This window comes from Miscanthus floridulus, chromosome 17 (assembly GCF_019320115.1).
Source record: "Miscanthus floridulus cultivar M001 chromosome 17, ASM1932011v1, whole genome shotgun sequence".
Lineage (NCBI taxonomy): Eukaryota > Viridiplantae > Streptophyta > Magnoliopsida > Poales > Poaceae > Miscanthus > Miscanthus floridulus.
In genome coordinates, this window is record NC_089596.1 from 22719920 (window position 1) to 22746095 (window position 26176).

Here is a 26176-nt window from a genome sequence, read left to right on the forward strand (position 1 = left end):
AAAAATATATACTTGGCCAATATATTGTTGCTCATTTTGTTCAAGAGCTAAGTACTGACTCCCATCATCTGCATCCTCTTGCATGTTATTTTTAGCACCATCATCGCCGGCAACTTGAGTGCCAGTGTTGATCAAATTCATCATCAACTCCTCCTCATCCATGTTTCTCGGGTCGGCCATCTAGCTTCAAAAAACAAAACCAATATATAGTACATCAAATCTTTGCTTACTTGCGTAAAATCTACGAACGATATGTATTATTAAATCTTGCCCCTCGGTCACGGACGCAATTCGCCACACTAGGGCGAACTGCGTCGGTACTAGGGCGAATTAGGGCTATACATAAACGGCCGAGGGCGAATTGCGTCGGTGACTAGGGTGAACCACGTCGGTGACATCAACAATGCGGTTCGCCCTAGTCACTGACACAATTCGCCCTAGTGTGATTGTTTAGCATTAACGATAACGATAATATGAATGTAGATCGACTAGGCCGCGAGAGAGGGCGGTGTGACGAGAGTGGCGGTGCTCCGCTCCATCGTATATATGTTTGTACACATGGGTGAATGAGGGCGGCGGTGCTCCGCCGTATAAACCCTAAACCCTAGGGCAAACGAGGGTGGCGGTGCTCTGCCGTATAAACCCTAAACCCTAGGGCAAATGAGGGTGGTGGTGCTCCGTCGTATAAACCCTAACGAGGGCGGCGGTGCTCTGCCATATAAACCCTTGGACCAACCTTTGAGCACAACCTCAAGCTTATCATCCATTCATCCCTCTACACTACACTAAGGGGAGCTTGTCGCCTTGTCGTTGTCCTCATTATCTAAATAATAAATCACTAATTAAATTAAGGATCCGCAATTGCTTGAGAGAGCTACCACTAGTGCGCTAGCTCTTGAGCTACTGCCTCTCTGACAAGTCCCCAGCTAAGCCTGCTACTGCTATGTCGTCGTCCTCGCCCGTATCGGCGGTTTCAGCCACTGCGCCGCACGTCGTGGACGACTGCCTCGGCATCGTGCAGCTTCTTAGCGACGGCACCGTGACACGCTCCGCGGAGTACTCCGCGCTCCTTCTCTAGGGCGAGGTGCCGTCCAACCTGCCCGTCCAGTGGAAGGACGTCGTCTATGATGCCGCGCACGCGCTCCACCTCCGCATGTACAGGCCCACCGACGGCAACACGACGACGACCAATAATAAGCCGCTGGTGCTCGTCTACTTCCACGGCGGCGGCTTCTGCCTATGCAGCTTCGAGCTGCCCCACTTCCACGTCGGAGCGCTCAGGCTCACCGCGGAGCTCCCGGCGCTCGTGCTCTCCGTCGACTACCGCCTGGTGCCCGAGCACCGCCTCCACGCGATGCATCGTGACGCCGAGGCCATCCTATCGTGGCTCCGCGCCTAGGCCGAGGCCGACCCGTGGCTGGCTGATGACTCGGCCGACCTGGGCAGGGTGTTCGTCTGCGGTGACTCGGCCGGCGGCAACATCGCGCACCACGTCGCCGTCCGGTACGGCAGCGGGCAGCTCGCCCTCGACCCCATCATCCGGATCGCCGGGTGCATCCTGCTCTGGCCCTTCTTCGCCGCCGAGGAGAGGACGGCGTCCGAGGTGGCCGGCCTTGTTGACAAACACCAGTTCATGGGCACGACGCTGTTCGACCAGGCGTGGCGCCTGGCGCTGCCCGTCGGTGCGACCAGGGACCACCCGGCGGCCAACCCGTTCAGGCCGGACAGCGTCCCGCTGGACGACGTCGCCTTCCCACTGCTGCTCGTCGTGGACCCGGACCAGGACGTGCTGCACGACCGCATATAGGACTATGCCGCATATAGGAGAGAGAAAGCCGAGAGAACTCACCTCACGAATGCGGAGGTGCGCGCGGTGGAGGGCCGCACGAGGTCGTTGGCGCGAGGTGGGGTGGCGACCGGCGGCGGCACGAGGAAAAAGAGGAGAAAGGGTGGCTGTTCGACGAGGAAGAAGAGGAGGGGATCGATCTGCGCCAGGCACTGGCGCTTATATACCAGGGAGATTTACTCCCGGTGCCAGCCACCAGCCGGGAGTAAAGGTCCTTTACTCTCGGTGCGTGTTACCAACCGGGAGTAAAGGTATACCTATACCTTTACTCCCGGTTGGTAACACGCACCGGGAGTAAAGGTTTTTTTTGGCGGGCCACGAAACCGCAGCCCACCTTTACTCCCGGGTGGGCTTCCCACCCAGGAGTAAAGGTGGGCTGCAGTTTCGTTTTCCGCATGTTTTGAGCAAATTTTTTTAATAAAATGCAATAGTCTTGTTAAATACATAGTAAATTAAATAAAAGGCATAAAATTATTTTGTTAAAAATATGGATTTTTTTCTTTATTGCACATAGGAAAAATCTATAACCTAACTTTTTTATTTTTTGTTATAATTATAAAACATAATGTTACTAATATTTATTATTTCATTAATGCAAAAATATAGTGTTTAACTAAAATTATTAAAACTATTGGTTTTGGACAGGAAATTTATTTTCACATCATTTTAACGTTAATATTTTAATTTTTCATCACTCAATATCCTAATTTAACTTTTCGAGAGAGAAATCCCACCAAATCAAACATTGATTTAATTTGAAACACGACATAATAAACATCTGAATTCATAATTATTACATAATATCTCAAACACACACTACATTAAATCAGTATATCATCAAGTGGGCACAGTAGTGAATTTCTTTACGTATGTCCCTTGGTTATGATCGCGTCATAACCATGGAGTGTCCTCATCATTTACCAAGATGCTAGGGTCTTTGTTCACTTTGAAGGGCGGAATTCGGTCATCCTTTTCATAATCTTCTGACATGTCCGACTTGTCCTCAATTCCCACGATGACTCTTTTCTCTGAAAGAACTATGTGGCGCTTTGGCTCTTTGGTTGAGTCATTATCGTTTTTCCCTCTTTTTGGTTTGGTAGACATATCATTGACATAGAACACCTGATTCACATCCTTAGCAAGGACGAATGGTTCGTCTTTGTACCCAATATTACTAAGGTCTACTGTTGTCATTCCATACTCGTTGTCTACTGTTACCCCGCCTCCGGTCACCTTGACCCATTGGCACTTGAACAATGGGATCTTCAAAGTAGGTGTATATTCTAGTTCCCATATTTCATATATGCGGCCATAATATGTCTGCTTATTCCCATTTGGGTCTGTGGTATCTATGCGGACACCACTGTTTTGGTTGGTACTCCTTTTATCTTGGGCTACTGTGTAGAATATGTTCACATTTATCTCGTACCCTTTGTATGTGACGATATGCCATGATGGTTGCATAGCCAATAAATACAGTTGCTCATGGATGCTCTCATCACCTTGACATTTTTTTCGCAACCAACCGCCGAAAGTTTCTATGTGCTTACGCGTAATCCAAGCTTCAGTCTTCCCTAGAAACTCGGATCGTAAGAGATCCTTGTGTGTCTAAATATACGGATCTACCAAAGAGGAGTTCTATAAAACTGTGTAGTGCGCTTTATTGAAATAATCATCCTCCGTACCAATATATGTTTTCCTCCCTAGTGTCCCCTTTCCGCTTAGTCTCCCCTCATGTCTCAATTCAGGAACACCAATCGAGTCAAGGTCGGGAATAAAGTCAACATAGAACTCAATGACCTCTTCTGTTCCATAGCCCTTGGCGATGCTTCCTTCTGGGCGAGCACGGTTGTGAACATATTTCTTTAGGACTCCCATGAATCTCTCTAAGGGGAACATGTTGTGTAGGAATACAGGACCGAGAATGAAAATCTCCTTGACTAGGTGAACTAGGAGGTGTGTCAAGATATCAAAGAAGGAAGGAGGGAACACCAACTCAAAGCTGACGAGACATTGAACCACATCATTCTATAGTTTAGCTAGATCAGTTGGATCAATTGACATATGAGAAATTGCATTGAGGAATGCACATAGCTTCATGGTGGCTAGACGTACATTTGAAGGTAGAATTCCTCTTAATGTAACTAGAAGTAATTGCGTCATGAGAACGTGACAGTCATGGGACTTTAAGTTACAGAATTTCTTCTCTGGCACATTTATAATACCCTTTATATTCGAGGAGAATCCAGATGGTACCTTGATGTTGTTTAAGCATTCAAACATGATTTCCTTCTCCTCTTTGCTTAGAGTGTAGCTGGCAGGACGTAAGTAATGGCGTCCATCATCTGTCTTCTCTAGATGCAGGTTGTCTCTTTCTCTCAAACAACGCAGGTCCTGTCATGCTTCAAATGTGTCCTTAGGCTTTCCATACACACCCATAAAGCCTAGCAGGTTCACACAAAGATTCTTCGTCAGGTGCATCACGTCGATCGAGCTACGGACCTTTAGGACTTGCCAATAGGGTAGGTCCCAAAATATGAACTTCTTCTTCCACATGGGTGCGTGACCGTTAGCGTCGTTCAGAATAGGTTGGTTGCCATGTGCTTTTCCAAAGACGACTTTCACATCATTGACCATATCGAGTACATCCTCACTGGTTTGGTTGTGAGGCTTGGTCAGGTGGTCTGCCTTCCCTTTAAAATGCTTACCTTTCTTTCTTACGGGGTGATTTGTAGGAAGAAATCGACGATGGCCAGGTACACGACCTTTCGACATTTTTTCAAGAATGCACCTCTAATATCACCGAAGCAGTGTGTGCATGCATTATATCCCTTGTTTGACTATCCTGAAAGATTACTTAGAGTAGGCTAATCATTGATTGTTACGAACAACAATGCTCGCAGATCAAAGTGTTCCTGTTTGTACTCATCCCACACACGTACACCTTCTTTATTCCACAAAATGAGAAGTTCGTCAATAAGTGGTCTCAGGTACACATCGATGTCATTGCCAAGTTGCTTCGGACCTTGGATGAGCACAGGCATCATAATGAACTTCCGCTTCATGCATAACTAAGGAGGAAGGTTGTAGATACTTAGAGTAACAGGCCAAGTGCTATGACTACTATTCTGCTCTCCAAAAAGATTGATACCATCTGTACTTAAAGCAAACCTTAAGTTTCTTGCGTCATTTGCAAACTCTGGAAATTCTCTATCGATTGCTCTCCACTGGGACCCATCAGCAGGGTGTCTCAACATATTGTCTACCTTACGGTCTTTTTTGTGCCATCGCAACAATTTTGCATGTTCTTTGTTTCTGAACAGACATTTCAAGTGTGGTATTATAGGAGCATATCACATAACCTTGGCAGGGATTTTCTTCCATGGACGTTCGCCCTCAACATCACCAGGGTCATCTCGCCTGATCTTATACCGCGATGCATGGCATACCGGGCATGCATCTAATTTCTCGTACTCTTTGCCACGGTACAGGATGCAGTCATTAGGACATGCATGTATCTTCTCGATTTCTAGCCCCATAGGACAGACAACTTATTTTGCTTCGTAGGTAGTGGTGGGCAATTCATTGTCCTTCGGAAGTATCTTCTTTTGGATTTTTAGTAACTCTCCAAATCCCATGTCAGATACACCATTCTTTGCCTTCCATTGCATCAATTCTAGTGTGGTTCTCAACTTTTTCTGCCCTGCATCACAAGTTGGGTACATCAATTTCTTGTGATCTTCTAGCATCTGCTCGAACTTGATCTTCTCCTTTTCACTTTCACATTCTCTTTGTGCGTCACGAATGACCTGATAAAGATCATCAGTAGACTCATCTTCTATGGCTACCTCTTCTTCAGCTTCTCCCATTGCAGTATCATTGAAGCATGCACCATCGGGAATAATATCATTGTCGTCCTATTGTTCTTCTTCACCTTCTTCCATTACAACGCCGGTTTTTCCGTGCTTCGTTCAACAAATATAGTTTGGCATGAAACCCGACTTGAACAAGTGTGAATGAAGAGTCCTTGAGCAAGGATATTCCACCGTATTCTTACATATGGCACATGGGCAGCACATGAAACCGTCGTGTTTGTTTGCCTCGGCCGCACGTAACAAAGAATGCACGCCGTCAATGAACTCTTGGGAGCGGCGATCAGCATTGTACATCCAATGCTGGCTCATCTGCATTACATAACATAAATACCATATTAAAACCTAGATCATAATTAATTATTTATACAACATGTGTGCCACCACAAAAGGTACAAATTTATGAAAGCATCGCTACAATGTAGACAATCCCAACTACCACTAAAAGAACTAAAGCTAAAATATATTTCAGGAGCACAAGGATTTTACGACCAATCTCAACTAAAACAGACAGATCCCCCGATTGTGCAACATCTTTGGGCTTCTTCGGCTGGATCACTGCCTCATTAGCCGCCGTATCTGCCTGTTGTGAAAGATATTTGTACATGAGTTCAACATACTCTTCCTCCCAGCAGAAGCCTGAACATCGCCCACTGCCATTCCACTGAAATTAAAACAAAAAATTAGAACTTTAATCACAACCATCATGAAAATAGGTATAAACTAACCATAATAATAAAATACGATAAAATAACTCACATTGCAATCCAGACACTTGTAGAAGATACGACCATTGTTGGGACCCTCCTTCTTCACTCGGTACTCCATCACAATCTTTGTCTCATCACGACACTTGCCGCATGGAATAAGACGGAGGCCCGGCCTAAGTCGCTTTGGAAACCCATGAGAGGCCGAGGACCCGGAAGCAGTTGCCATCTACTCTCTATACTCATTTTTTAATACACTATAAATTTCTCATTTTATAAACAAATAAAATTAAAAAACTATAAAATTATCTATATCTCTAAACAATGAAGTGTGCTATGCATGCTAGAAATAAAAAGTGAATACTAATTTTAAATACCTACTTTAACCTTTCTTCATCCAAATATGCAAACTATAAGTTATTTTGAGCTCAAATTGTTTACAAATAAAAAAACACCATAAAAAGAATATATATATAGTGAACAATATGAGATAAGCCAATGATGAAAAATGAGAGTATGAGATTGGTAACCTTTACAACTGAAGAATCGACAGAGGAATCGAAGAAATCGACGGAGAAATCGAAGAATGGATGGAGGAACAATGGAGGGAGGAAGCAAGAACACTAGTGCAGTGAGCTTGAAAATGTGCTGAGCTCGGGCTCGGGGAGGAAGAAGGAGACGGCCGGGATATAAAGGGGGGACATTTAGTCCCGGTTGGTGGCTCCAACCGGGACTAAAGGTAACTTTCCAACCCCCGGCGCAGCCACGGCCCGGGAGTAAAAGTCTACCTTTAGTCCCGGTTGGTGGTTTCAACTGGGACTAAAGGCCCCTGCCACCTCTGTCTGACGCAGTAGCCGTTGGGCAGGGACCTTTAGTCCCGGTTGGTGGCTCCAACCAGAACTAAAGGTCTCTCTAGTCCTGGGTGCAAAAAATATCGGGACTAGAGTCTATTTTGACCGAGGATCAAAGGTCTCTTCTCTACTAACTAGCAGATAATGGAGCCGGATGCCCAGTGAGTTGTTTTTGGCATAGGAGGCATCTGGAACGTCTTCTCCTGTGTTAGTTGAGCAGATCGGGAAGATGATTTAGCAGCCAGGCAACTTCAGCTGGTACTTCCGGAGACAATTGGTTGTCAAGCTAGCAGAACAGAAGCCTTCAGCTGGTACATCCGGAGAACGTCTCCTACTGTGATAATTGGAGGAATCTTACCACATGCCCGCATATCCCCAAAAGCTCGCAGGTCAGTAAAGCAGCTCTGATATAACCGGTTAATTCACATGTAGAAAGTTTGTACTGTAGTTTTCTACCCACTCTCTCCATGTAGATGCAACACCAAACTAGGCTGATAGAGAGATTAACTGCACTGAGAACCTTGCAGATTGTGGGGCTCCAAGCACAGTGTGGTGATCTTGGAATAGGAGGCATATGAAATGTCTCGTGGAGAGTTGCATGCACAAAAGATGAAGACCGTCTAGCAGCTAGCCAAATTCAGCATATAAAAGATAGTTAAAGGTGGTATCAATAATGTGCATGCCCAGACTAATGTTTGACCTAGCGGTGTCCAAAACCCGAAGCATGATGATGATGGCCCGTTTCTTAACTTGTGACGAGCACACGGCTCTTGATGCCAATAAAAAATATGAGGTTGGTGCTTAGTCAATCTTGTTGCTTCCTTCATGCTGTGCAGTGGTCTATACGGTACTAATTAACCAAGCTATGCAACTAGAAGAGCCGAAGAGGTGAAGGGAAGTAACACAAAAAATGGAATTTCATCAGCATCAGGATTTTTGTATACATATTATTTAGTTTTATGCTTTGTATCCAGCAAAATTGTAAGATGAAACGACATATCACTACCCTAGATCTGGACATCACTACCGGTTTAAAAACCCACTTCACTGCCGGATTTTAAACCGACAGTGGCATACCGGTAGTGATGGGGGGTTGACATCACTGCCGGTCCTTAAAAACCGACACTGATCTATAGAAACAGTGTCGGTTCCTGGCTCCACTCGGCAGTGTCTAGTTGAACAACATTGCAGGTTTGTAGTGCCAACCGACAGTGACGGTTGCTTCAAGAGTGTCGGTTCTTGGCTCAAGCCAGCAGTGTTGAGCAAGCCTACACTGTCGGTTCATAGATAAAACCGGTAGTATTGTAGTAAATATCAGTGTCGGTTTATGGATCAAACCGGCAGTGTTGTCGTAACCATCAGTGTCGGTTCATGGTTCAAGCCGGCAGTGTTGAGCAAGCCAACACTGTCGGTTTGTTTCTAACCGGCGGTGATGGTTACGACAACACTGCTGGTTTGTTGCTAACCGGCGGTGCCCTTTTGTATTTTATTGTTTTATAATTTATTTTAATTTATATTTTTTTGTGGAATCGGGTTTCACTTTATATACACTACGTAGACGACAGGTCCATCAATATTAAACATTACAAATGTCACGGTTACAGTTCAAATGTTCTTATCAAGATCTCGATAACTCAAAACAAAAAAGAAATATTCTCGGACTTCACAGATTGTGCAATGCTTCTCGGACTTCTTACAATAATCTGGCGAGCTGCTCTAGGCCATACTTGTCCTTGTACTTCATGGATTGTGCAATGGAAAATACTCCATCTTTTTCCAATACCTCGGCTAAGATGAATTTTGTCAGCTCCGATTGTAGTGCGACAATCTCCATGTCTAGCAGTCTTTCGTGCTTATATTTCTTACGTTGTCGTTTAAAAAAGATGATATCCAAAGAGGAACAGTAAATCATTTTGTTGAATTATTAACAGACATAAATAAAATAGGGATTATACACACCAACTTATTGGCTTCTTCCGATTTCCCGCCGATGTAGCAAAGCATTGCCCACATTACATAAAACCCGCATTCATTGTTTCCTATCGGCTGTGATAGGTACTTCCCCTCTATTTCGACAACCTTGAATGGGACCGGCGTTCCACCGATATGTCTTCTTCGGACACTGAGTAACATTAAAGGGAGAAACATTAGAAAGTGATATGTGTGATTAGAAAATAATATGTTATTAGGATCGCTTACTAATTCAGCACTGCCACCAGTGCATCCAGATGATGAAATGGTTTTTTCTTTGAGTCCCACACCTCGAGCAGATTTTTGGCAAGATTAACACAAATGAAGACGAAATGGTTGTTGCAATCACAAAATCCTAATTATCGAATAATCTTAACGAAAAAAGAAGCATAAAATTAAAAGCCGAGAACACATACTCACAGTTGTAGGATAGAAGTATGTGGGTTTTCTTCATCATCGTGAATTCATCGAAAATAGCAATCAATCTCTGTTTCAGGTCTTCCACATCACATCCATACAGGCCTAGACATTTCCTCTCATTGACTCGCATGGGTCCAAGAAGCCTATGTAATCCTATTTGCTTTTTAGAATGCAAAATTTTGCTATACACCTATATAAAATCATAGAAAGTGCTCAAAAGTTAACAATTTGTGTCTCGAGAGAGTAGTTAATTGTAAAATCGTGTGTGTAGGGTACTTACATAGTCCACAGCGTCAACATTTGAACATCGAGAGAGCATTTCTGGTATAGCTGGAACAAGCACTCCCACTCGACATCGAACTTCTCTTCTTTAGGATAATGGAAAACATGTGGCGAACGGATAATAACCTCAAAACCAAAGTCATCCGTCTCTATTGCTTAAGCCATGTAATATTCATGTAACTGGCGCATATATGTTGTCAGATTTTTATACTCATGATCAGGAACCAAAAGATTGCTCCTTTCATACTTCATTGCCGGTGTTGTCGTGCCTTGTACATCATAATAGATGGTCGCGGCCTCTTCCATGGTTAATATTGGGTTGTCTTCGACGTACTTCTATATGTTCCTTAAATCTTTATTGTGTATTTCTTCGTCTCTTATTGTAGCGTATTTATTCTGTGTTTGCCTTTCAAATTCGTACTTCAAAAAAACGAAGGCAGTGAGGCATAGAGATTGAAGAAACTAACACAATCTTCCTTCGAGATGTGTGCTGTAAATTTTTATTTCATCAAGGTTGTAATGCTGCCACTAAATGGCCTTTTTCTTTTCTGTTGGTCCAATTTGGGAGCATTAGCGACCGAATCAAATGACCTTTTCTACGACTACGAGGATGTCCTTGATCTTGTTTTGGGCTGAGGTGGATGACGATGAGAATTCTATTTTCCCGACGCTGATGAAGATGGAGGAGGAGGAGGAGGAATCTCTTTTCTCAGGGCTGATGAAGATGGAGTCGGACGAGGAGGAATAGAAGGAGACCTCTGTCTTCTTAGGGGTGATGGTTCCGGATGAGGAGAGGAGTGATCTCTGTTGGGAGATGGTGAGTGGTCATCGCGGGTGGGCGAAGACTCGTAGTCATCCTCATCATCAGAGAACAATTGATGGTCAAGCTTAATGAAGCATTTACGCTAGGCCACTTGAGAGCCCTTGTTTTGACCAAGTTTCGGCCTGTCTTCCACTATGGAGTACTCAATGGGTATCTTGTTATACTTCTTATCAAGTATTTTGTCAATGGTGACGCTAGCATACCCTAGTGGAATTGGGCGGCCATTAATTGTCCTGTCTCCCACAGGCCTGGCCTGGCCGAGTGCCACCTTGTCCTTTGTCCATTCCTGATAGATGTACAACCTGACATTGAAGGGTTCAGTGATGTCGTCCACCGGATGAGGCACATTCGCCTCTTCTTGGTCGAGCGGGGTCGATCCGCAGCTGCTGTGACCCCTAACTGTGGGCTAAAGGCAGTAGGAGTAGGGTTTTGTGGTACTACAACCCCTTGGACAGCAAAATTTGCTTGACTCGTGCTTCAACGGTCACCTCAATCCATGCTTCCATTCTGTCTTCCATCTCTTTTAGTCTCCTCAAATACTCTTCCTCCTGTTCCGCTCCACCCCTCGAGCGGCTCCGGTAAGTGTTAGATTCTTAGGGGAATGCTAGTTTCCAAGGAACAACACTGGTTCCTCTAGTGCGACCGGGGTGCTCCTTGGTTTCGAGTGCTTGGGTGAGCACGTCTTTCTCCCTATTAGAGTGCGAGTCCCTTGCCTCGCCTCCTTAGTTACATGGGAGATCCTTTGGATGAGTTCGCTCATGGGTTGATTTGAGGAGCTAAAGCTCCCATCCTCGGCGTGCCGTACATTTCTTCCCATACAGTATAATACCGATCTAGGCTCCCAATCGACGGTCTCAACCTGAACGCCTTCCTCAGCAAGGCGATCCATCTTTTGAAGTTCTGCTTCAAATTCTGGCATCTTTTTAGCGTAGCCATGAGAGCCGAGATGATGAGGATTCGTTGCTTTCTGCGAATTCTCCTTATTCTTCCTGCTCAGTTCTAAGTACTCCTCGGATAACCTATATTTCTTGAAATCCTGCCAGAAGTCCTTCTGCTTGCTAAACTATCCACCATCGAAATCTGGCTCTTTATTTTGGAGGACAAAATTCTTGTACAATGTCCCCTTGAAATTCTTGAAGCTTGTCCCCATGATTTCTTTTGCTTTTTTCTTGACTAACTCCCTGTCATACTCGGCTAGGAAAGTGAAATACTCTAGGATGTTGACATCCCATATGTAATCCTTCTCACTTTTGGGAACCCTTCACTAGTCATCATCTTTCCCAATCCACTTCCTATACTTAATCAGGATGAAGTCCCTAACAAGTAACCCGAGGATAGTCTTATATTTGGTCAAAGCTATAGGCGGTGAGAGTGGATCCCCAAATTCATTGAACTCAATAATGTGCTAGTGTGCATTCCTACCAACAGGAATCTTTGACACGCCTCGCTTGGATCTGGCTTTCCTGCTACCCGAACCCTCTGGCTCCTCGGCCGGCGGAGGCTCTTACTAGAGACACCAAGTAAGCTATGACCCTCTCAATTGATTAATGTGTGTGGCTACATAGTCACATGATACCAAAGTTACCTGGCCGTCTTGGTCATTTTGACCTAGATTGAGTAGGCCGAACAGGGTCCATGGCTGCTCGTCCTCACCGACTTGATTGACACCGTCACCGTTTGTTGGATCATGCGGCTCTCCCGTCCCAGTGATATCAGCCGCTTCTTGTTGCCGATCTATTCTTCGACAATGGGGTAACAGGCGACGATGAGTCATGGCTATGACATGATCATGGTTAGTTTTAGCCGTGGACAACTACTAATAGCATATGTTCATATATATATATATATAATATGTTTAATGCAAAGTCTAATAATAAGTCCACATACAACAAATTCAAATAATAGCATATGTTCACCTAGAACAAATTCATTGTTTGATTGACCACATACAACAAAGTTCACCTACTGTTCTACAAAACTATGCCTACATCAACTTCCAAATAAGAAAAGCGATGACCATAGCCATAAATAAAAGCATGACATCTTTTCAAGACCAAGGAGCAATTCTCCTAATCTTCACATCTTTGGCGGGTGGCTTCTCTTCGATCTCCAGTGCCAGTGGATGGCCATGGTTTGCATTCATTGGACCATAGTAGGCCGGTTGCCCATGGTTTGCAAGGTAGGCCGGATGACTATAGTAGGCCCTCAAAGCTTTAGCTTTTGTGTTGTATTTTTTATGCAAATTACTAGGGTAGCGATGGACTTGAGCATAGCAATCTTCCCAGATTCGATAAATCCCAGGTATGTGACCAACATGCACTACATACCATGCCATGGTTGCCTATACATTTAAGTAAATTAGGCATGTGGTAAGTGGTAATGGTAACTCACTGAACAAGAGTTATTATTCAAGTTATATGGCCAAACTAAATCTATTTAATGTTCTTTATCCTTGACATGATAAAAAATTACCTCAATAATTGGACTATTTATTATTCGGAGATCAATGTGGTTTAGTAATCATACTTGCTGCTGTTGCCGAGCCAATTTTAAAAGTTGTCTTTAACTTTTTTCAAGAACAAACATCTATAGATGTCTTTTTTAAGCATGCTATACATTTCATCAAAATCAATTGACACTCTACCTATAGCGATTATACCTGTACACATTTGACAAGAATCCATCATTGCTTAAGCAAGAGCAGAAATTTTTATCTAACTTTTACACAAACAGAACACTCCCGACCATCACAAATAAGACGTCCACAGTCATTAACATGTACCTTTGACTGCTAGTTTCCATTGCTTGCAATAATTACAAAGTACAGAGATATCATAATATTATGCAACTTCTCTTCGAGACAGATATGCTCATATCATTGTCACATATTCAATCTAACTATATCAAGAGGTGTTGATGACCAATGTTTAAATACTTAGACTGCACACAGCGCAAAAAGGTCACTTAGCTGTGACTCGAGGGAATAACTTGTTGCGACAACAAGCAAATAACACCAATGGTTCTTAATCAGTTTAGGGCCATGATTACTAGGTCCTCAACAAATCAGTAGGTAGCATAATCTCTTCAGGGAAAAACTAACTGGTTTATGTAACATCATGTACATACAAGGATAGCTAAACCAAGGAGTAACAACATGTAACTCAATCGAATAGGAATCAGCTGCTATTGGGAAGACAACAACCGTGGGGCATTTCATCAAACACTTAGCGGGCAGTGAGCCACGCACTCACCATGGGGGTGGGAAAAGTAGCTGTCCGCGCGCTCCTAAAGGCCTCGGCGGTGCTTCGGCGTGGGGTGGTGGACGGCGTGGGGAGTGCTCCGGTGTGGGGCGATGCACAGGCGTCAGCGTCAAAGAAGAGGAGCGTGGGGCTAGGAACGGAGGCGCGGGGGGCGGTGGATGTGTGCTCCGACGTGGGGCGGTGCACGGGCGTCGGCATCAAAGAAGAGGAGCGCGGGACTGGGAACGGCGACGCGGGGGGCGGTGGACGTGTGCTCCGGCATGGGGCAGTGCACCGGTGTCGGCGTCGAAGAAGAGGAGCGCGGGGCTGGGAACGGTTGGCGCGGGGTTAAAATTTGGATAATTTCAACCCACGCCGGGCTTTTATACCAGACCACATCACTACGGGTTCTAATTATAAACCGACAGTGATGGGGGTACATCACTGCCGGTTGTAAGTCTAAACCGATAGAGATGTAGAAATATCACTGTCGGGTCATTCTTTAAACCGGTAGTGATTGTCGTGTAGCGGTTACAGCATAAGTATATTATCTTTTCCACTTCTTTCGAATACCTCCTACTGGCTCAACGGTTAAGACCCCACAACTTAGCCCCCAATACCCGTGTTCAAATCTCGAGCGGCACAATTTTTTTGTTTAATTTTATAATTTATTAAGCGGTCTAAAGGTCAAAAATACAAAATAAATAAACCTTGGCACACATCATATACTAGCGTAGCGGTTAAGTGTCTCAACTCTGTAGCCCGAGACCCGAGCTAAAACCCGAGGGTTGGCACAATTTTTTTAATTTTTTATATATCACTGCCGGTTTTCAAAATAAACCGACAGTAATAACCAGCATCAATGTCGGTTTCTTCTCACCACTGTCAATTTTTTAAAACCGACATTGATGTTTATATATATTAAAAAATTTCTTTTATATACTGAATAAATAGAAGCATATGTATTCCTATGTCGAAATAGCTTGAAATTTTTTTGGCAAGCTTGTACACCCAAATTAAGATCCCACACAGGATCTTAGGTTTTTTAATTATTTTTTTATTTATTATATTTTTCTGTGTGCTGAATGAGACAAAAGAGTGTGAATTTCATCTTGCACCCAATAGATTTTTTTTCATCCACCTCCACAAAATTCTTATCCATAGGGCACATTAGAGCCTATATAAAAGTTTGGCACTATTCTAGATCTTTTCGTGGGTAGACTCAGTTCAACATATAATTAGTAGGTGTCGTCGCGCGAAAATTCAATTAAACCTCAGAAAGTAGCAAACCATCTTCAAAAAATTCCAAACTTGGAGTTTTCTTCACATGTGGCACGTGCAAGCCTGAGAATAATTTTGAGACCAATACGACACCGGAATACGTACGAACCACATAAACCTTGATAACCTATGTGTATAGTCATGGTTCGATGAAAAGGCAAATGTACCTCTATGAAACATGTATACTCCGCCTATGTCAAAATGGCTTGAATTTTTTTTGGCAAGCATGTACACCCAAATTAAGACCCCACGTAGGATCTGAGGTTTTTCTGATCATTTTTTATTTATTATATTTTTTGTGTGCTGAATGAGACAAAAGAGGGTGAATTTCATCTTGGACCCAATAGATTTTTTTCATTCACCTCTATAAAATTCTTATCCCTAGGGCACATTAAAACCTATGTAAAAGTTTGGCACCATTCTGAATCTTTTCGTAGATAGACTCAGTTCAACCTATAATTAATAGGTGTCGTCGCGCGGAAATTAAATTAAACCTCAGAAAGTAGCAAACCATCTCCGAAAAATTCCAAACTTGGTGTTTACTTCACACATGGCACATGCAAGCCTGAGGATAATTTTGAGACCAATACGACACCGGAATACCTATGAACCATAGAAAACTTGATAACCTACGTGTATAGTCATGGTTCGATGAAAAGGCAAATGTACCTCTGTGAAGCATGTATACTCCGCCTATGTCGAAATAGCTTAAAATTTTTTTGGCAAGCATGTACACCCAAATTAAGACCCCACACAGGATCTGAGGTTTTTCTGATCAGTTTTTTATTTAATATATTTTTCTCTGTGCCAAATGAGACAAAAGAGTGTGAATTTCATCTTAGACCCAATAGATTTTTTCATCCACCTCCACAAAATTCTTATCCTAGGGCACATTAGAGCCTGTGTAAAGGTTTGGCACCATTTCAGATCTTTTCGTGGATAGACTCAGTTCAACCTATAATTAATAGGTGTCGTCGCGCGGAAATTCAATTAAACCTCATAAAGTAGCAAACCATCTCCGGAAAATCCCAAACTTGATGTTTCCTTCACACGTGGCACATGCAAGCCTAAGAATAATTTTGAGACCAATACGACACCGGAATATATATTTCTAGTTGCCCAACAAATGTTACACGAATTACATGCATGACAATAATTAAACACGTAAAGCCGTTCGTATTAAAATTAGAAGCCAATTAAACTACGACCTTGAAAACTTAGCTAAATAAACATTAATTACTATCAGAATCACTGCCGAGATCGATCGGGCCACGCACACTAACATGCCTCTGTAGCCATATATGGTAATTGATGTCTCGGATTATGTATCCGCTTGTATCGATGAAGTCCAATGCCCGTATGAGTGCACTCTCTCGTGCCTCATAATACCGAAAGAATGGTCGGTCATAGATGTAACCTACTGAACGACCACTGCCCCTGTTAGTAATCCTTATGTAGTACTAGTGTCCTTCTACAATGAGCTGGCCGAGGTTACCATTGCAGAAGTCTTAATCGTACCCGAGTTGCTCCGTAGCTTGGTCGAGAACGGCCCACAAGCCACATGCAGCATAGGTAAGGTCCTGGAGCGCAATCTGCATGCGGAGAAAAAGAAAAAAAATAGAGAATGTTATTATAATAATAAACAACAAATAACCACGACTCAGGTATAAGTGACCATTTTACCACATCCACATGGTTGTAGCTCACAAACCATTCGCTTGCTTGCGAGACGGGGATATCACCAACATTCAAAGCAAGTGCCTTGAAGTGTGAGAAATCAGACACATCATAGCAAATATATCGAAGTGCCTCTAAACAGATGCGCACGACACTTAATTGGGCGCTTATCACGTCCGAGCTCTGTATTCCCGTCCCGTGGATATGGTTCCGATGATTTGAACCCCTCACAGGGATAAAAAAATGAGTTCACACGTCCATAGCCGACCACTTGCAATAGATGTCGCGTTCTCGACGATGTCCAAGATAAAGAAATAGCTAAGTGCTATTCGCAGCCAATCTATTAGGGATATAGTCTGTGACATATATGCATGCAACACTGATATTAAACTAATTACACTTATTTGTTAGCATCAAAAAACAAAAGATGTTGGAAAATATTTCAAACAATAGCTGAAACAGGGAACCGTGGAATGGCCACATTAGGAGCGAATGGCTCATTGCCAGGGTGAAAACCTAGTTCTTATGGTGGGGGAGGTCCATTGTTCATACCACCTGATCGATAAAATGTAAAAAAAATGAACATAAAATATATGCACAAAAAAATTCTTCCAAGTAAAATGTGGCAACATAATTAAATATAGATCGAATGTAAGGAATAAGAATATATATAAATGTAGAATGCAAAGAAACATGAATATAAATATAGATCAAATGAATATAGATAGAATATTGGAGAAGACACCATATCAATACCATTGAAAAATACAGGAGTCATGACCAAATCACGTAGAGAGAGAGTGGATGTCTTGAGAAGTGAGAGTGAAATGTGATAAATGAGACTAAGAGAGTTCGTGGGTGGGTGAGATCGATGTATGTGGCCGGCAGTTTGTTTTATATAGGGGGGCATGGACATCACTGCCAGTTTTTAAATAGAACCGATAGTGAATGTGGCCTCATGTGTGCACCATTTTGGTGGACTACGATGCTTAACGATATCTATAGTTTGTTGTGAGAAAAAAACATTGTATCATGACTAATAAGGTCTGGCTGAAACCAACATGTATGGAGAGGCTAGCTCCTATACGAGTGCCATTTTGTAGGGGCTAGCAGTCATGGTATATTTTTATTTCTAAACTAAAGTTGTTGGGGTAGGTGGGAGCAGTGTTCCAACTGTTGTGGTCATGGGAGCACTGTTGGCATGTGAGGAGCATCTACACATCACTGTCGGTTTTAGTTTAAAAGGCGACAGTGAATTGGGCCTTCTGTGTCGGTTTGAGCAACCGACTGTGATAGAAGCTATCACTGCCGGTTTTAAAACCAAAACCGGTAGTGAAGGGCCCTGCCGCCATCTTTTAGTAAAAAAATATAAAAAAACACTGTCGGTTTGGAGCCTGCCATCGCAGCCTTTTTGTAAAAAATATAAAAAAGTTTGGACCACCTGAGATTCGAGCGCGGGTCGCGGGATCGAGAGTGCGCGGCCTTAATCGCTGAGTTAGGATAGTAAGTTCATTTAGAATGATTTTATTTTTTTATTTTATCCCATTGTAATGCACTACTAAATAATAAATGCAAAATCAAAAAAGTTTGGCCCACCTGGGATTCGAGTGCGGGTCTCAGAGTACAGAGTGCGCGGCCTTAACCGCTGAGCTAGGATAGGGAGTTCGCTTAGTTTGCTTTTCTTTATTTATTTATTAATAGAAATAATGATGTTAGTTTATATTCTAAAATAACACAAAAATTTGTGTCTTGATTATTTAATTCTATGATAATTAATTAATGGTCTATAATTATCAAATAATAGTGTTTGTGGACATCATCTTAATATTTGATTACATAGTCAATAATTAAATTGTATAGATGCGCACAAAATATAAATTAAATATTCAGTACGAATTACTGATACAACGTCTGCATAATGATTACATAGTTAACAATAATCTAACTATCTTTAGATGCATCAACAATGAGGGCCTCATTGTGATCAATTTGTACGTAAGCAGGTTCGTCACCCTCTTGAAGGATAGGTAGGGGTACGTTCGCCCCGAATGGAGGCATTTTCTGATAGCCCCTGTAGTCTTCTTCATCCATCACTCTATCGACACTGATAATCTTCCTTTTTCCTTCTAGGACTACTTTTAGTCTTCCTTTTGTCTTGTTGTCCCTTGCATAGAAGACTTGCATAACATCTCTTGCAAGGACGAAGGGGACGTCTCTGTATGTGGTCTTAGTGAGATCAACGGTAGTGAACCCTTTCGCTATCATTGTTGATTTCCTCGAGCCGAACCCATTGGCAGCGAAAAAGAGCTGCCTTCAACGAACCATAGTATGTCACCTGCACGTTGCTGTTTTCATCGTGAGCATCAAAACGAACACCACAATTTTGGTATGTGCTCTTTCCATCTTGCTTTTTTGTGTAAAATATGAATCCATTGATCTCATACCCTTGGTACTTAAGATATGTACTCGAAGGTCCCTTGGCTAAGGCATCCAGTTGATTACCCAACTTTATTCCAAGCAAGAGACGTTGCAACCAGCTGACAAATTTCTCCTTATGTTTTTTATCCAGCCAAGCCTGTGACCTGCTCAAATACAGAGTTTGCAGTGATTGCCTGTGCTCGTCAATGTATGGCATCACACCCTCGGCTTGTTGGAGAACAGCGAACTGTGCCCGTCTGAAAGAAACAGGGTCGTCTACTATAACAGATTTCTCCCCAATCGTTCCTTTGCCACATAGTCGTCCCTCGTGACGAGATTCTGGAACTCCGACCCTTTTGATGTCCAGATAATATGTGCAGAACTCAATGGCCTCCTCCATTGACCATCCTTCAACCATGCCCCTTCTGGCCTAAATCTATTCCTAACATACCTCCTAAAAACTTTCATCAATCATTCGAAAGGGAACATCTGATGCAGGTACATTGGGCCAAGGGCTCTAATTTGGTCAACAAGATAAATGAGCAGATGCAATGAGATATCAAAGTAGGTTGGTGGAAAATGCATCTCAAGCCTAACGAGAGTTTTGGCTATGTCCCGCTGTAGCTGCTCTAGCGTGGACACATCAATAACCTTTTTTGAGATCGCATTGAAGAACGAGCAAAGCTTTATGATTGGAGCGCGGACCTTTAGGGGGAGGATACCACGTAGGGCAAAGGGAGCAGCTGAGTCATAATGACATGACAGTCATGGGCTTTCATAGGGCCATAGTTGAACTTGAGTTCTCTCATGTTCACTAGCCTCTTCGGGTTTGTACAGTAGCCCGTCGGGACTTTGAGTTCATTGAAGAAAGAAATAAGCGCACGCTTTTCTTCCCTCTTCAATGTCCATGACGCAACCGGAAGTTCGAACTGGCCATTCTCTAGCTCCACGGGATGCAGCTCCTTCCTAATTCCCAAGTGTTGCATGTCCAGGCATGTGGCTAGTGAATCCTTCGATGTCCCCCCGGTGTCCATCAAGGTTTTAAGAGTGTTAGCGCACACGTTTTTAGTGATGTGCATGGGATCAAGACAGTGGCGCATACTCAGAAATAGCCAGTAAGGTAGTTTCCAGAAAACTAATTTTTTCATCCAAACGCTCCCATCAGGCGTTGCTACTGCATTGTCCCCCTTCCTAAGGACAACCTCCAGTTTGTTGAGTTCTCAAAGTATCGCAGGCCCGTCTCGATATTTTGGAGCTAAGCGTTTCTCAATAGTACCATTGAAATCTTTTCTGTTCCTACGGTAAGGGTGATCCTTAGGTAGGAACCTATGGTGTCCCATATAAACTATCTTTGAGTTATTTGGCAGATTTACCGCATCGGTGTCGTCCAAGCACTCGACACATCCAGTATAGCCTTTTGTCTTCTCTCCGGACAACGAACCTCGACCTGGCAGGTCGGTGATTGTAGCAATAAGTACTCCCTTGATCGTGACATGTTCCTTTTTATACTCGTCCCAAACATCCAGCACACCCTTTTCAAACATCTCCACTAGTTCATCGATCACTAGTTCTAGAAACACATCGATGTCATTCCCAGGTTGTCTTGGCCATTGGTTCAGTAGTGGCATCTGGATGTACAACCGCTTCATACAGACCCAAGGTGGAAGGTTGTATATACAGAGCATCATTGGCCAGGTGCTAAGATTGCTTCTGACCTGGTCAAAAGGATTCATCCCATCTGTGCTCAAAGCAAACCAAAGGTGCCTTACCTCTCCACCGATGTCCTTATAGAACATAGTATTGACAGTCCTCTAGTCATGCCCATTGGCGGGGTGCCTCATCATTGTATCTTTCTTACGCTCTTTACCATACCAGCGCAACAGCTTGGCTGACTTTGCACATGCAAACAGCCTATGCACCCGGGGAGCTATAGGGAAATACCAAACGACCTTTACGGGACCTCCTCTGGTCTGGGTACCCTCATCTGACGGCCCTTCCTTGTACCGTAGAGCTTCACACTTGGGCCACTTGTCCAAGTCTTTGTATTTTTCTCCACGGTACAATATGCAATCATTGGAATACGCATAGATTTTGTCAACCTCGAGGCCGATGGGGCAGATCATTTGCTTGGCCAAATATGTCTTTTCTGACAACTCGTTTTTTTTGGAGCATTTTTCTTATTATACCTAACAACTGATCGAAGTCTTTATCGCTCAATCCTTTTGTCGATTTGAACTCTAGCAGCATGATGTCGGCTTCCAGTTTGCTCATTGGACAATTCCTATACAGTGGTGTTTTGCTATCTTGTCTTATTTTCTCTAGCTTTCTCAGTTGTCTTTCACTAAGACATCCGGTCTCTACATTACGTAGCAGCTGAGAAATGCCATCGTTATCCTCGGTGTCGTCAGCTAGCGTGTTCCTAAACACATTATTAACTCTGGCCATAGGTTCCGTGTTGACACTGGATTCCTCGTCAGCATCGTGGATGGCTACGTTAGGCATGTCCACATCATCATCGTTTCCCTGCAGAACATTCACACCAACCTCGTCATGCATAGTCCATATCGTATAGTTTGGCATGAACCCCCTGGTAATCAAGTGTGATCATATAGACTCAATTTGACGAAAGTTCCTATGATTCTTATAATCTTTGCATGGGCAGAAGATAGGGTTCCCATTCCCTGTATGGGCTTTGGCATCGGTGATAAACTAGCTGACGCCATGCATGCACCGCTTATCCGTTCGGGACAGATGCATCCACTCTCGATCCATCTCTGCACAAAAAAATACTGAGACAGTAATTACAAAGAATTAATAAGAAATCGAGCTTCATGAACAACAATTGTAGCTCGAAAGTACCATTTTTGGAAAACATTATTGTACACTAATTACTGAAAAATTGAAATTGGTAGCCCCGGCCCTGTAAATTGAAAATCGTAGTAAAAAACAATTATTGCACAATATTGAAGAACAACTATTCTACTCTACTTCTAAGAATTAATTTTAGCATCACATACTAACAATGATGATCTTGACCACCATGGAATAATTAGCTAGGAATTTAAATGTGTTCATAGCCACCAACCTTTTGGATGATGGATTCACCACAATTTGAGCCTTGCACAAATATCCAATTGAAAAAGTGCTCTTTAGAATGGAGAAAGAACTAGAATGAGAATCAAGCAATGTAGCCATCAAAACGAAGCTAATTAAGCAACAAAATCAAAGGAGTGGATGTTTGTTACTAACCTTAAAGCAAAAAGATCAAGCCATTCTTCAAAATCCAAGTACTAGCTTCATGGTGATGAGCAACCACAACAATAGAGGGAAGGGTCCGAACGCGCGCCTCTGTTCTCGGGATGGAAGATAAGAGGAAGGAGAGGATAGCTGCAGCCTTTTGTGTTGTAGGCTTATCACCGTCGGTTCTTGGCTAGAACCGACTGTGATAGAGCCCAATCACTGTTGGCTCTTAGCTTAAACCGGCAGTGATAAGTGGCCGCCAAAACACTGCTGGATCAAGCCACAAACCAGCAGTGATGTAGTCCTTCACTGCCGGTTTTAGCCCAGCCCCAATCATTTTTTTTATTTTTAAGCTCATAACTGACAGTGAAGGTACATCACTGCCGGTTCTCACAAATCCGACAGTGATGTGCAAATCTGGCGTAGTGTATATAATAGAGATTTTTATGCTAGAAAATCGGTCGTCATATATCCTCAGCGCCAAGGAACATGTGCTGCATTCAAAGAAATAATAAAATATTTGAAGTATCAATGATAGGTAACATTGAATAGTATAGAGAAGCTCTATCCTCAATTTCTAATGGTATATGGTTTTTTTGGTTAGTCAAATTATTAATTTTCTGTTTTTTTATGGAAATTAATTTTCTGCTTCAATATCAAACCTCACGTCATCTAGATACTGGAGATGAAAAGATTTTGATATTTCCATTGGCTAGTTAACTTGATTACTTAGGAAATTTTGTGTAATTTTAAGTTGTTTTTCTATGTACAATCAAGATCGATTGTATGAATAGAGGCTCCATTGCCTATTAATTTGGACCTGACCAGTATCCTTTTTTAGAGTGTGACGATGCTTTCATTATATATCTTTAAAACGTCGTATGCATATCTCTTGTTTGTAGTTTTTTGTCCACATGCTAGCACAGCCTGGTTACATAGGAATATGAGGCATCTGGGACGACATCTCCTGCAATCTGTTGCAACACAGCTGGAAAAACGGAAAATGTTGAGAATAAGTTACCCCATAATTTATCACCCAACAAATAGAACAAGCACTTTAAAAATGGTTAGAAAAGTATACTGTTGATTCCTTTAGGTATTTTTATTTTTACTTTTCTAGCTATTTTAACAGAGGAAAATTATATATAAAATGGATATTTTGTTTTAGAGGGTACATTGGTAACCGAGATTGTGCCCTTAAACATCTCACGTGAGTTTTATATTTTTGTATTGGATCTAGCCTGTCTCCTGCCCGGGCTATCGATTGCCACCACGCAGCCCGAACTCCTTCCGATTGCTCCCCGATGCCTTGGGCATCACCACTGTACAGATCATACAGAGTACCTTGGACAAGATAGATATTGTTCATTTTCCTGATGACGAGTACGTTTCTTGCACGAAACTTTGTCAGGCTGGTGCTACAAGAAAGGGCAGCTGCTGGTGGTGTACGAGTACATGCCCAACGGCAGCCTGGACCAGCACCTGTCCCCGCGGGGCATCCACCAGCAGTGCCCCGTGCTGAGTTGGGCAAGCTGCTACGACATCGCAGGCAACGTCACGGCGGGGCTCCACTACGTCCACCACCATAACACCCGCATGGTGCTCTACCATGACATCAAGACTAGCAGCCATCAACATATGTGTTCATGTTGGCGACATCAGCAGCAGCGTGCTCTAAACAAAAAATTCCATATACCACTAGAAATCCAGGATAGAGCTTCTCTATCCTATTCAATGGTACCCATCATGGATACTTCAAATAGTTTTATTATTTGTTTGAACTCATAATCTGAATGAGTCGCATATATATACATCCTATCACATGTTCCTCGGCGCTGAGGACATCCCTCAATAGTGGCAGATTTTCTAGCATTTTCGTATTGGCTGTCTTGCATTTCCAATAAGTTGTTTAACCATTGGCATGTGGATTGGTTTAGATCGATCTTAACCTGATGATTCATCATCATGAAGTATTCCTGTTTTCTAGAGCAACAAACCCAAATTTATGTTTGAAGCAAATTTACAGGAAATCCACTCACTACCAATTCTTAAACATTTGTCGAAACCACAATGAATCAGTATAACAGTGCTCGTCAATCATTTCATCGCCTACAATTAATATAGGCTGTGTCTATATAGTTTAGTATCTTTCATAAATGTTGAAATTAGTATAGTTCGACAAGTGGCATGAAACCACAAGATAGGAAAATTATTGCTTCATTAACAAATATTGCTTCATAAGGATACCTGAGAGACTACAATGAAAAAGATGTGTGGTGCTCGTTAGAAAAACCAGATTTCATTGACAAATTAACTTGATTTGTTATTATGAAATTTCAAGTTATATATTTTGTTGTTTTATATGACAGCCTACAATTTACAGTATAGATTGAGGTAGCATTGCCTACTCAGCCAACCAGTGATTTTGTGCTGCAAGCATCCCATTTTTTCTCCAGGAAATTAAAGGAAGCATTCGGCACACGATAACTAACTACACACGATTGATGGAGCACCAAATTTGGCAAAAAAGGGATTATAAGTGCACTCGGAACCTAGCAGATAGTGGAGCTGGCGGGAGCACAACACTGCCATTATTTAAAAATTTGTGGCATCTAGAACGTCTCCTCAAGGGGTAGTATGGCTGCCCGATTAGCAAATATTGCTATATGTAGTCAAGATTTGTGTTTCTCCTGATGTACTAATTTCCGGTGGAAAAAAACTGAACATGGTGCACATCGATATAGTTACTTCCTTATGTAGTGATGAGGAATTGTTGGAGATCGAACACAAAAAATAGATATCTTTGGATATTATGTCCATCGATATTATGCCTCATCCATATAGTCACAGTATATTTTAGTATCTGGTAGGGGAGCATCTTACATGTCAGCTTTTGGAAAATGTGGTGTGTGAGTGTATGTAAAGGTATTTGCTGAACATGGGTTCTATTTGCAAGAAAACATATTTTTAGGATTAGATCCCTTTAAGAATATGGACAAGTTGTAGTAGCTATTAGTGATAGCATTGTGTGGTTGGACGACTATAATGTAGTTTAGTAAAATGTGATATCATCGCATTGTTACATGTGAATGGCCCCATTCTTGTTCAACAAACTAAACTAGTTTTCCACAACCTATTGGATTCAGACGTGGTTCGCTGCTGCATAGGGAGGAAGAAACAACAAGAAAGAACATGAAAAATGGTTACAGACTCTTGGAGACAGTGATCATGGAGGTCTTCACTAAGTTTGGATGGAAGTTCTCGAATAGAATTGAAGCTTTTAGTTTTTTATCTTATCTCTCCAATGTATTTTGGTATGAGCCTAAGAGCTCGTGGTTGTACTTGAACAGCTGTGTATGTCATCAAACGATGTAGAGGCCAGAACCCTGTTCTATTATCTAAAAAATGCTGTTACAGAGAGCTCGTATGATTTATGAAGATAGAGAGGTAAGTGGAGTTCAAGCTATGAGCTGTGAAGCTCCAAATTTCACACCAAAAACTGTGTTAATTATTCGTACTTTCACTCACAGTGCATATGACCCGCTGTGA

General features: G+C 42.6%; 1 pseudogene; it reads left to right on the forward strand.

Annotated features, from left to right (window-relative positions):
* Positions 1–943: 943 nt before the first annotated feature.
* On the forward strand, positions 944–26176 carry LOC136515408 (carboxylesterase 15-like; annotated as a pseudogene).